Here is a 13,598-nt window from a genome sequence, read left to right as displayed (position 1 = left end):
GTGGAATTCGAAACACAAACAGATCAACCATGATCTTATCAAATGGTGGAGTAGGCTCTGTGATGATATGTGAACTATCATCTATGTATATAATATAATAACCAAACTGTATGTAAACATTAGTGTCTGCATGCATCCTCCACAGGTGGGGTGACGACAGGAGAACGTTACTGGAAGGCGGCCACATGGTGAGACAGGACACATTCTGGCATCCAACCACAGGTGGCGTGGCAACATGAGAAAGCCACTGATATTCTAGCATCCGACCACAGGTGGCGTGGGGACAGGAGAACATCATTGAAAGACAGCAGAGGCACACAAACTGGACTGCAGGCACAGACTGCAGTCACAGATCGAGCAGCTCCTGAGTCAACAGTAATTAATAATAATCATAGTTATTTGTATTTAGCCATCAAATCCAACTGTAATCTTAGTAGACATCATAGAAACCCTTTAGTGTTTTAGTTAATTAATAAACAGGTTGTTCATTTACAAAGTTGTATGTTCTCTGATCACTTCAGCTACAAAGACCTCGCCATCCGTGCATACAGAGAACATTGCAAGCTCAAGGGACCGAATGGCCGACTTTTTTTGTATGTTCGTATTTTGATTACCTTCATATTTTATTTCTCCGTCCTGAAAAAAGACAGATCTGTGTGGAGTATATTTATTTTCCACTAAAAGTGGCAGCTTGTGATTTCTACTTCAGCTACTTAAAACATCCAATCTGTTTTGTTTGATTAAACCTGTTCCATTTCTTCCAGAAGCATTTGTTTCTGATTCGGATAAAATTTACATGAGATGATTATTTTTTTCAGATTAGGTAGATTTTGATAAATTAGAAACGGAAATGGAACATAGAGATCCAGAACTGATGGGAATAAGTTCACAATAAGGAAAGCCAAACTTAGCATCGATTCAGACTGAATTTCTTTCGCAAAAAGAGACAGCAGCTGCTAGTCTGTCTCATCAAGCAGAAAATTTGAAGCGATTTCATATAAGAAATAAGCAAGTTGCTGACATCTGAAGGCACTCATTGTTATTAAAATGATGTCGAGATATTTCACTGCAAAGAAAGAGGAAATTGGATAGACAGACAAGATGGAGCGACAGTTTTCCCCTGCCTGAAATATGTCAGTGTTATTGTGATATTTTATAATGCCAGGACCTTTGCCTTCCCTGTAGATATGGAAGGAGTTTACCTGCATACTAGGCCAGGCGGCAAGCTCTCTAATTTGTCCAGACTGAAAACAGAAACAGAAATTCAGCATGTCTTGATCAGATATCTCCTCTATGCTGATGATGGCATGCTAGTCACTCACACCGAAACTCAGCTATAAAGACACATGATTGTCTCCCCCATACCTGTCATTTTTTCCCCCTTACTTTAAGCATTAGGGAAATGGCAGTTCTGGGTCAGAGTGCCACTTCTCCACACTGGGCTACAGTAAGCTACACACTGCTGAAAGTGTTCAGCAAATTTGCTCCATGATGACAATCTGTCTCTTGAAGCAAAACTCGATAAACGCTCATGAAAAGCAGCCATCGTCTTTGGCCAATTCCTGAAATGTGTATAAGAAACACCAAGCTGATTCTTAGGACCAAGATGTTGGTTCATGAGAACAATGTTTTCAGTACCATATTGTATCTTATTGGGAAAGGAAGCTCAACAATTTTCATCTTCTTTGTTTGCAGCATGTATTTCATGGAAGGACAAAAATCACGAACATGACAGCCCTCTCAAAGGTAAATCTCCCAAGTATGCCAGCACTTGCTTGCTCAGGTATATGCACAGAATGGAAGACTGATGCATTTCCAAGGTGTTTCTGTGAGGTGAGGTAGCTGAAACCAGTCAACCAGTAGGAGGCCCAGAGTTTTGCCTCAAGAACCCTTGCAAAGGTGACATGAAGGTCTTGAACCACAATTTACTCACCTGTGAAACACTAGCCAACAACCGAGTGAAATGACAACATTACCTGTGGGTCACTGTGCACCGCCATGATAATCAGCAGCTGCAGAGGTTGGTAATAGGTGCCAGCTGTGAAAATTAAAGCTCACAACACCTGATAACCACCACATATGTGACACCTGTGGAGGAACCTACCTCTCACCAATTAGTCGCTTCAGCCATCTGCAAAAGTGCACCAAATGAATCACCTCCATTCCCAATGAATTTGCTACATGTCTACCATCTTACATAGATGGATAATTACTGACAAGTCGCTGCTAGAGGTGTGCAAATGTGATCGTGGTTGAGAACAAACACTGAATAAAAAGTTTGAAGGCACTGAAGAATGATCATTTGTGTGAGCACCAGAGAGACAGGGGGTGATTTTGAGCCCGTGTTAGTGGCCCACCGGATCGCCAACAAGAGCGGAAAATCCGAGAGAGTCAGGAAATGTGATTCTCTCCAGAGAGATCGGTTCCCAGATTTTCTTCACTCCTCGATTGTGATGTCACGAGGCTCACATACACAAAGGGCCAGAACCTCATTTAAATGTTCATAAATACATTGAATTTAATTAGCTATCCCCCCCTCTGCTCCACGTCTACTTTATCCATACTTTTTATCATCTTATATACCTCAAATTGATCTCCCCTAATTCTTATACATTCTAGAGTTTGGAACTAAACGGCTCAATCTGCCTTCGAATCATAGAATCCCTACAGTGTAGAAGGAGGCCATTCAGTCCATCGAGTCTGCACTGACCCTGTGAAAGAGTACTTCACCCAAGCTCACTACCCCCCCTATCCCATTAACCCCTCAGTGTAACCTACACATTTGTTTGGACACTAAGGGACAATTGACCATGGCCAATCCACCTAACCTGCACATCTTTGGACTGTGGGAGGAAACCGGAGCACCTAGAGGAAACCCACGCAGGCACAGGGAGACGGTGCAAACTCTACACAGACGGTGGCCCAAGGCCGGAATTGAACCCAGGTCCCTGGTGCTGTGAGGCAGCCGTGCCAACCACTGTGCCACCGTACCACCTATGTACAGTGATCTGCAAACATCCCCACTTCTGATCTTATGATGGAAGGGAGATCATTGATGAAGCAGCTGAAGATGTTTGGGCCCAGGACACAACCCTAGTAGTGATGGTTATTGAAGAATAAATATTGGCCAAGACACTATCGCCTTGCTGTTTTACAAAACAGAGCAATGGGATCTTTTACATCCACCTGAGATGGCAGATAGGGCTTTGGTTTTGTTTAAACACCTCACCCTAACCACAGCGTCTCTGACAATGCAGCATTCCCTCAGTACTGCACTGAAGCATCAGGCTAGATTATGAGCTCAAATCTCTAGTGGTACGTGAGCCACTGAGTCAAGGCTGACATTTTCTAACGGCTGGCATTAGAACGAATACTGCTTCCAACATCGCCCTATGTGATTCACATAGAACTACATAAAGATTTATAACACAAAAAAGAACATTCGGCGCAACAGATTTGTGTCAATTCTCCACATCAGCTACCATCCATCTTTCTTCATTTCATAACAAATAAGATAAACCCCTAATCTCTGGAATCAATCTAGTGAATCTCCTCTGAACTGCCTCCAATGCCACTACATCTTTCCTCAAATAAGGGGACCAAAAATGTGCACAATATTCCAGGTGCTGTCTTACCAATGTCTTGTATAGTTTCAACAACACTTCCTCATCTTCATATTCTATTCCTTTTGCTATAAATGCCAACATTCCATTCGCATTCTTTATTACCTGCTGTACCTGCATGCTTGTTTTCTGCATCTCGTCCATGAGGACACCCAGTTCCCTCTGTACCGGAACACCCCAAAGTCACTCCCAATTTAGATAATAAGTTGCCTTTCCATTTTTCCGACCAAAATGGATGACCTCACACTTATCCACTTGAAACTCCATCTGCCATATTTTGGCCCACCTGTTTATATATCCATTTGTAAGGTTCTTATTTACTCATTGCAACTTACTGTCCCAGCTATTTTAATGTCATCTGCAAATATGGCTAAAGAACCTTCTAACCCTGTATCCAAGTCGTTAATATAGATTGTAAATAGTTGGTCCCAAGGACCGAACCCTGCGGCAACTAGTTCCATCTTGCAATCCAGAAAAAGATACATTTTCCTGACTCTCTGTCTCCTGTCTGTCAGCCAGTCTACTATCCAAGCTAATAAATTATCCCAAATCCCATGTGATCTAATCTTGTGTATTAACCTTCTGAGCGATACCTTATCAAGCGCCTCTGGAAGTTCAGGTATACTACATCTACAGGATCTGTTTTAACCTGTCTGCTTACCACTGGCTGGGGACTAATGGCAATCCCACAATCCTTAGGGAGTATGAGCTTCCCCAATGAGGGGGGGCGGAGAAATCATTAGCAGAGTCAATAAATAGGGCAGGCCAGTATGGAACCAGCTAGAGAGGAGTGAGCAGCAAGGGAGTTGTTGCTGCTGTTGTATATATATATGTTATTGTAAATAAATGTTATTTCTTTCTAGCCTTCAACTCGTGCTGGATTCTTTGTGGCCCTCACAAAACTGGCGATAAGGGTTAAAGTGGATAGCTGTCTAAGCTGCTGAAGCCACCCTCTGGATTTTTGTTGGATACAGGTTGGAAGTTTTTTTTCTGTTACACGATGCCTCTATAGGGACGTTTGGATGTCTTTGATACTGCGCTGGAAAGTTGGAACCAGTACGCACATCGGCTGCGTTACTATTTCCGGACAAACAACATCACCGAAAATGAGTGCCAGGTGGTCATTTTGCTCACCGCCTGCGGCCCGCATATGTTTGGGGTGATTAGGAGCCTTACGTACCCAGCTGCACCGGACACCAAGGCGTTTGATGAACTTGTGAACATAGTGGGGCAACTTTTTAACCCAACCCCAGCCACGATAGTCCAGCGTTACCGGTTTAATACCGCTGAGAGGACCCCAGGAGAATCCCTTGCAGAGTTTCTATCCAGACTACGCAGGATTGCGGAATACTGTGACTATGGTGAGACCTTGTCAGAAATGTTACGGGACCGTTTGGTTTGCGGTATTAACAATGCGGCCACCCAGAGAAAGTTGTTTGTTGAGCCAACATTGACTTTTCAACAGGCCATTCAAATAGTATTGTCCCGAGAGAGCGCAGAATGGGGAGTGCAGGAGCAACAGGGAATGGAGGTGCACACCTTGGGGTGCAACTCCTTCCGTCCAAAAGCATCTCATCGCACCCCTGCGGTACCTTGGGTGGGCGGCGTCCGGATCGACGCCAGTGGCCGCCGGACATTCCTCCCTGAAGGGAGCCTTCTCCAGAACCAATGGATGAGGAACTTGTCAGTGTCGGACTTGTGGCCGCGGACCCCGTCGCGGACGCCGGTCCTGGGGGCGCCCCGCCGTTGTTCCGACAGAAACCATTTGGATGAACTTGCGGTGACTACTGTAGCCATGTAAAATGGCTGCGTTCCGATTAATCTGGCCAAATCCTCATTTAAAACGGCTAACCCGAAAGACTGCTGGGAAAAGCAGCCAGGAAGACACAAGCAGGCAGCTGCAGACAGTTTTGCATATTCGGCTCTGGGAAGGTAGCCCCGATCGATACTCAGGGCTATCAACAGCCCATCAACCCAGGTATTCGCAGTTGCATTCAGGACTGTTTGCAGCCCATCTACTCAGACATCCACAGTTAAATCGGCTATCCCCGGGAACAATTGCAACATATTAGCAATTGAATACCGGGCCAGACCTGTCGGCGCCTGCAGTGGCTGAAACAAAGACAGGTGAGCGACCACCCCCTGATCGAGGAATCGCCTCACCATTGGACACATCGACCCCAGAGATTGGGGACAGATCCAATCACTTGGGACTCAGGGTCAAGGGCCGCCCTGGGAGGCGGGAAGCCCCTGGGCCCTATAAAAGTGAGGATCCAAGTTCAGATCTCCCTCTCTCTCTCATCTTCGCCTGCTCGAGACCTTCGCAAGACCAACCACCGGCAATAGTAAGTTTGAATCCAGTGATCTCTATCCGGTAGAGACACCTACCCACCGACCTGTAGCAGCCTTTTGAATCCCGCGGGCCAGATTTGATTGGACAAGCCATTCGTTTCCCTGACCTGGTGGGCTCTTCCTAAGTTAAGTATTGGCCAGTAGTGATAGGTTTATGATATAAATAGTAGTATTAGGGTATTAATATTGCTTGTTGTATATAATAAATGACCGTTGTTTTAATCCTTACTAAGCGGTGTGCTGTATTATTAATCATAACCTGAACTTGAACCACGTGGCGGTATCATAAAGATACCTGGCGACTCATGAGCAAAGGTGACGTAAACAGAGCAAATAGACTAAGGTTAAAAAGAGCAACACAATTGGCGACTCCGCCGGGACCCGACATAGAAGTGGAAAACCACTCCGGGAGAACCCCAACATTTTGAATTCGAATCCAATCGGAAACAAAAAAAAAAACCACAAGTGTTCAAGAGGTTCTGGTTAATAATTCACAATTCGGAAGTGTGTATATGCATGCATAACTAACAGGGTTATAAGGCAAAACTGATAGATTTTTTGTTGCGTCAAAACTATCAGCAGTTGGTATTTCGGAAATTAGCGCAAGCCGTACCCGCATCTACCACATCACCTTAACCCCTTGTTCCAAATTCGAACGTAACCAGCAGACAAGAGTGAGCCATGCAGGCAATGCAAGCGATGCAGCGCCTCATGAACCCCGAAGATTTTGCTGTCGCACCAGTCAGCAGCGTAGGAGCGGGACGGTGTCCCGTTTGGGAAGTAGAAATCCGCAAATTTCTGCAGGGCAAAGGATGGCCCATGTGGAGGGATTTCTGCAATAACGACGACTCAGGTCCTGGAAGTATAGGGTATACTTGGTGGGAGAACCTGAGTGAGATCCACAAAAAGAGTTTAGCAAAAGCGCGCAAGCCGATGGCAATTGTGTCCTGTCTGGCACAATTGCGAGGCACAGAGGAGGTTGTCAGGACGCTCCGCAAGGAAATAGAAGGCATACATCGGATAAGTAAAACCGATATATGCGAAATTGAGAAAGAGAACCTGGAGTTAAAAGGGAAATTAGCAGCAAAGGACGAAGAGGTGGCTGACACCAAACGGGGTCACCAATCTTGTCTGGTGCACTTGAGTAGTTTCCAGTCACAATATGAAAAGGCTTATCAGGACCTGCAGCGTGCAGTCCTGGTAAAAAAAGAAACAGAAAACCAGTTAGAGAAGCTCCAGAAACAATGCAGTGATCTCAAGGCAGCCTTGAGAGTGCTCCACGCCACAACCACGGAACAAAGGCAGAGTACTTTGGACCATGCAAAGTGCCGAAAGCAGATTGCAGACTTGAAAGCACTGCTTTCTGTCCAAAAGGGATTTCAAGAAACCTTTGGGGAAAGTTTAGAACAGGAAGACGGCCCTGATTGGGAAGAATTGCAAGAGACAGCGCAGAGATATGTTCAGGGAGTATGTGCGCAGGGAAAACCCCAAAGGAGGAAAGCACCCCTACCCCCCACACAACAGATAATACAGGCTCCCATGAACCCTGTAACAACCCACCACACCGCCACAGCAGACGAGTCCGAGGTCTTATATTCCACCCCCCTCACAGTGACCCAATTACGGGACGCGTGTGCCAAAATCACACCGTTCCTCCCCGCTTCAGACCCACACCATTTCTTTGCCACCGTCAAACACCAGGCGACCATGTACGGCCTGGATGAGAAAGAGCAGGTAAAGCTCACGGTCCTCAGCTTAGACCCATCGGTCGCAGCAGCCCTTCCCGACCCACAGAATGTAGGAGGAGGTGTAGCCATGTAAAATGGCTGCGTTCCGATTAATCTGGCCAAAACCCAGTTTAAAACGGCTAACCCGAAAGACTGCTGGGAAAAGCAGCCAAGAAGACACAAGCAGGCAGCTGCAGACAGTTTTGCATATTCGGCTCTGGGAAGGTAGCCCCGATCGATACTCAGGGCTATCAACAGCCCATCAACCCAGGTATCCGCAGTTGCATTCAGGACTGTTTGCAGCTAATCTATTCAGACATCCACAGTTAAATCGGCTATCCCCGGCAACAATTGCAACATATTAGCAATTGAATACCGGGCCAGACCTGTCGGCACCTGCAGTGGCCGAAACAAAGACAGGTGAGCGACCACCCCCCGATCGAGGAATCGCCTCACCATTGGACACATCGACCCCAGAGATTGGGGACAGAATCCAATCACTTGGGACTCAGGGTCAAGGGCCGCCCCGGGAGGCGGGAAGCCCCTGGGCCCTATAAAAGTGAAGGTCCAAGTTCAGATCTCTCTCTCTCTCACCTTCGCCTGCTCGAGACCTTCGCAAGACCAGCCACCGGCCACTGTAAGTTTGAATCCAACGATCGCTATCCGGTCGAGACACCTAGCCACCGACCTGTAGCAGCCTTTTGAATCCCGCGGGCCAGATCTGATTGGACAAGCCATTCGTCTCCCTGACCTGGTGGGCTCTTCCTAAGTTAAGTATTGGCCAGTAGTGATAGGTTTATTATATAGAAAGTAGTATTAGGGTATTAATATTGCTTGTTGTATATAATAAATGACCGTTGTTTTAATCCTTACTAAGAGGTGTGCTGTGTTATTAATCAGAACCTGAACTTGAACCATGTGGTGGTATCATAAAGATACCTGGCGACTCATGAGCAAAGGTGACGTAAACAGAGCAAATAGACTAAGATTAAAAAGAGCAACATAATTTGCGACTCTGCCGGGACCCGACATAGAAGTGGAAAACCACTCCGGGAGAACCCCAACATTTGAATTAGAATCCAATCGGAAACAAAACAAAAAAAAACCCACAAGTGTTCAAGCGGTTCTGGTTAATAATTCACAATTCGGAAGTGTGTATATGCATGCGTAACTAACAGGGTTATAAGGCAAAACTGATAGATTTTTTGTTGCATCAAAACTATCGGCAGTTGGTATTTCGGAAATTAGCGCAAGCCGTACCCGCATCTACCACACCACCTTGGCCCCCTGTTCCAAATTCGAACGTAACGAGCACATAAGAGTGAGCCATGCAGGCAATGCGAGCGATGCAGCGCCTCATGAACCCCGAAGATTATGCTGTCGCACCAGTCAGCAGCGTAGGAGCGGGACAGTGTCCTGTTTGGGAAGTGGAAATCCGAAAAATTCTGCAGGGCAAAGGATGGCCCGTGTGGAAGGGTTTCTGCAATAACGACGACTCAGGTCCTGGAAGTATAGGGTATACTTGGTGGGAGAACCTGAGTGAGATCCACAGAAAGAGTTTAGCAAAAGCGCGCAAGCCGATGGCAATTGTGTCCTGTCTGGCACAATTGCGAGGCACAGAGGAGGTCGTCAGGACGCTCCGCAAGGAAATAGAAGGCATACATCGGATAAGTAAAACCAATATATGCGAAATTGAGAAAGAGAACCTGGAGTTAAAAGGGAAATTAGCAGCAAATGACGAAGAGGTGGCTGACGCCAAACGGGGTCACCAATCTTGTCTGGCGCGCTTGAGTAGTTTCCAGTCACAATATGAAAAGGCTTATCAGGACCTGCAGCGTGCAGTCCTGGTAAAGAAAGAAACAGAAAACCAGTTAGAGACGCTCCAGAAACAATGCAGTGATCTTAAGGCAGCCTTGAGAGTGCTCCACGCCACAACCACGGAACAAAGGCAGAGTACTTTGGACCATGCAAAGTGCCGAAAGCAGGTTACAGACTTGAAAGCACTGCTTTCTGTCCAAAAGGGATTTCAAGAAACCTTTGGGGAAAGTTTAGAACAGGAAGACGGCCCTGATTGGGAAGAATTGCAAGAGACAGCGCAGAGATATGTTCAGGGAGCATGTGCGCAGGGAAAACCCCAAAGGAGGAAAGCACCCCCACCACCCACACAACAGATAATACAGGCTCCCATGAACCCTGTAACAACCCACCGCACCGCCACAGCAGACGAGGCGGAAGTCTTATATTCCACCCCCCTCACAGTGACCCAATTACGGGACGCGTGTGCCAAAATCACACCGTTCCTCCCCGCTTCAGACGCACACCATTTCTTCGCCACCGTCAAACACCAGGCGACCATGTACGGCCTGGATGAGAAAGAGCAGGTAAAGCTCACGGTCCTCAGCTTAGACCCATCGGTCGCAGCAGCCCTTCCCGACCCACAGAATGTAGGAGGAGGCACCCTTGCAGAAATGCATACCGTGATCCTGAATGCGATCGGGTACAACCGGGGCGACCCCGTAGACGGTCTGAATAAATGCAGACAGAAAAAGTCTGAACACCCCACAGCGTTCGCAGGACGCTTGTGGATTCATTTTGAAGCCGTTTTCGGCAACGTAGATCGTGCCCATTTGTCCCCAGACAATATGGCCATGTGGACCCGCACCCTTATCTCCCATGCCACGGAAGCAGGACAGAATGCCTGTAGCAATTATGACCCCTCGGAGGAGGCTCATAATGAGAAGTGGGTGGTCAAGAGATTGTCCCGCGTTTGGGAACAAGCGGCTCACGGTAAATCAGCCACTAGAACCCCCGAGGAAAACCAAGCCGCCGCAGACGTGCAGGCAGTAAGAATCACTCTTCACAACCCCGCCTGGGTAAACGAGGGAAAGAACAGCCCCCCTGCCAAACCGCAAGAGTGCTACAATTGCGGCCAATTGGGACATTTTGCTAGAGAATGCAATGGCCCTAAGAAACCACAGAGTGCCCAACCGACAGGCACTCTCGATAAGAAAAAGGCAGAGCCCATAGCGACCGAGAACTGAGGTGTCCACATGATGATTTAAAGGAGACACTTGGTGAAAAGTGTTGTTCTTTCTGATGGAGCCTGCAGAATGTTTTACGTTGTCTGTCCGTTTGTTAAATGTTGTTCGTCCTACAGGAGAATGTTCTCACCGCCCCACACCCATTCACCTGAACTTTTTAACTTTTCCCACTGACACCCACCGCGGCCACACGCCCATTCGGCCGATACCTCTGAGGACTTGCCTCATACACCCACCACCGACACACGCCCATTCGGCTGATACCCCTGAGGACTTGCCTCAGACACCCAATCGTAACTACTCTTCTGATTTGATGGTAGAATCAGAACAGTAACCCCACCATGATGACTACATTTTTGTCCATTCTTTGTCGCTCAGGCAGTGGAGAAACGGCGTGAGACCCGCCCTGCCTGGGGACCCCCCCGTTGGTCAACAACGCTCGGGTAGGGAAGATACGGTATTGGTAGCCGTCCTACTCGGGGACTCCAACCAAATCGTACCCTTCGCGGCCCACACGCTTTCAAACTTTACTTTCAAAAACCGTTTTATTTTATTTAGGCAACCTTTGGGTTGCTGCCACATGCTATTTACATCCTGGAACATTTGGATGATAAAGTTAGCACTGGTCCACCATTGGGAAGTGTGCCGTGTCCAAACATTTGTTTTGAAAAAAAAATGGGGGGAGAGTCACATACTGTGACCAATTATAAGGGTTTAATTGGCCCCGAGAAGGACAGACACACTAACACACCAGATATTAAACCGAAGTATTTACACACACTACGCTTGTCTTACAGAACTCCAGAAGCTCCAAGTCCGGAGAAAACCAGTAAACAGAAAAAGGAAAAGAAAGAAGACAGCCATGAGGACTCCCTTCTTCGTGCTCAACATGTTTATTATGGACCTTTGGTTGCACGGGAAGGCGGACCCCATCACTCCAAACCCCTTTACTGTTAACACTTCACGGTCCAGTAGTACCGAGGGCCCAGTCACCAACCACGCTGCATTATCCTGGTGTGCCAAGTTCATAACTTGGTACTCCCTATCGTACATCATTGAGGCACTGTTGGCATTGGCTATACTCAGTTGTGCAGTACAGACCATGCGCCTCCGCAAGTGGAAAAGGAGAGCGTACCGCGCTCGAACCCCGGTCTATCTGATCCGATCCCCGATATTCGGCTATGACCAGACCCCAGACCCCCGCGATATATGAATAATAAAACATGCACTGGCGGGTTTTCCTGTAAATAAAAAGAGAATGTGTGGAAATGTATGATCCTGAGCTTGACTGCCAAGCCAGGAAAGAATATATTAAATGTTGTAATTGTTATTGTATAGAGAGATAAGATTGTATAATACTTGAAGAATTGTTTAGGTAAAATTAGAGGTTCCCAGTTTATTTTTTTCCAGACACATGCCCCTGCCTGACATAGCGCCCTCAAGAATTGTTTAGGTAAATTTTTGTGCATAGCTAGGGTCAGAGTAGTGGCCATGTGGGAGATGCCCCCCCAGTCGGGAAACGAAGAGGACAAAATTTATGTGATCCTTCATGCTTCGCTTTAGGATCACAAGGCGGGTATGTAGCCATGTAAAATGGCTGCGTTCCGATTAATCTGGCCAAAACCCAGTTTAAAACGGCTAACCCGAAAGACTGCTGGGAAAAGCAGCCAAGAAGACACAAACAGGCAGCTGCAGACAGTTTTGCATATTCGGCTCTGGGAAGGTAGCCCAGATCGATACTCAGGGCTATCAACAGCCCATCAACCCAGGTATTCGCAGTTGCATTCAGGACTGTTTGCAGCCCATCTATTCAGACATCCACAGTTAAATCGGCTATCCCCGGGAACAATTGCAACATATTAGCAATTGAATACCGGGCCAGACCTGTCGGCGCCTGCAGTGGCCGAAACAAAGACAGGTGAACGACCACCCCCCGATCGAGGAATCGCCTCACCATTGGACACATCGACCCCAGAGATTGGGGACAGAATCCAATCACTTGGGACTCAGGGTCAAGGGCCGCCCTGGGAGGCGGGAAGCCCCTGGGCCCTATAAAAGTGAGGGTCCAAGTTCAGATCTCGCTCTCTCTCATCTTCGCCTGCTTGAGACCTTCGCAAGACCAGCCACCGGCAATAGTAAGTTTGAATCCAGCGATCGCTATCCGGTAGAGACACCTAGCCACCGACCTGTAGCAGCCCTTTGAATTCCGCGGGCCAGATTTGATTGGACAAGCCATTCATTTCCCTGACCTGGTGGGCTCTTCCTAAGTTAAGTATTGGCCAGTAGTGATAGGTTTATGATATAAATAGTAGTATTAGGGTATTAATATTGCTTGTTGTATATAATAAATGACCATTGTTTTAATCCTTACTAAGCGGTGTGCTGTATTATTAATCATAACCTGAACTTGAACCACGTGGCGGTATCATAAAGATACCTGGCAACTCATGAGCAAAGGTGACGTAAACAGAGCAAATAGACTAAGGTTAAAAAGAGCAACACTACTCCCAAAGACATGGAGACGGAGGATGACTGCCTGCAGCTGCATTGTGTGGCAGCTCCCAGTGTGGCCCCCATCAAGGTGACAGGGTGAGCATTCCAGCGCAGCATCAAGGTGATAGAGTAGATGTACGAGGCAAGTTTTTTACACAGAAGGTAGTGGGAGCCTGGAATTCTCTACCGGAGGAGGTGGTGGAAGCAGGGACGATAGTGACATTTAAGGGGCATCTTGACAAATACATCAATAGGATGGGATTAGAGGGATACGGACCCAGGAAGTGCAGAAGATTGTAGTTTAGTCGGGCAGCATGGTCGGCACGGGCTTGGAGGGCCGAAGGGCCTGTTCCTGTGCTGTA

At 47.2% G+C, this 13,598-nt stretch overlaps 1 long non-coding RNA gene across 1 annotated transcript; it reads left to right on the top strand.

Moving 5' to 3' along the window:
* The first annotated feature begins 340 nt into the window (after nucleotides 1–340).
* Nucleotides 341–5,131, top strand: LOC140409578 (uncharacterized). Its single transcript, XR_011940403.1, has 3 exons — nucleotides 341–593; nucleotides 1,696–1,746; nucleotides 4,487–5,131. It is a non-coding gene; the product is annotated as an uncharacterized lncRNA (long non-coding RNA).
* Nucleotides 5,132–13,598: the final 8,467 nt, after the last annotated feature.

This window comes from Scyliorhinus torazame, chromosome 3, assembly GCF_047496885.1.
Source record: "Scyliorhinus torazame isolate Kashiwa2021f chromosome 3, sScyTor2.1, whole genome shotgun sequence".
In the NCBI taxonomy this organism is placed as follows: Eukaryota; Metazoa; Chordata; class Chondrichthyes; order Carcharhiniformes; family Scyliorhinidae; genus Scyliorhinus; species Scyliorhinus torazame.
This window is presented reverse-complemented; position numbering and strand designations above follow the sequence as displayed.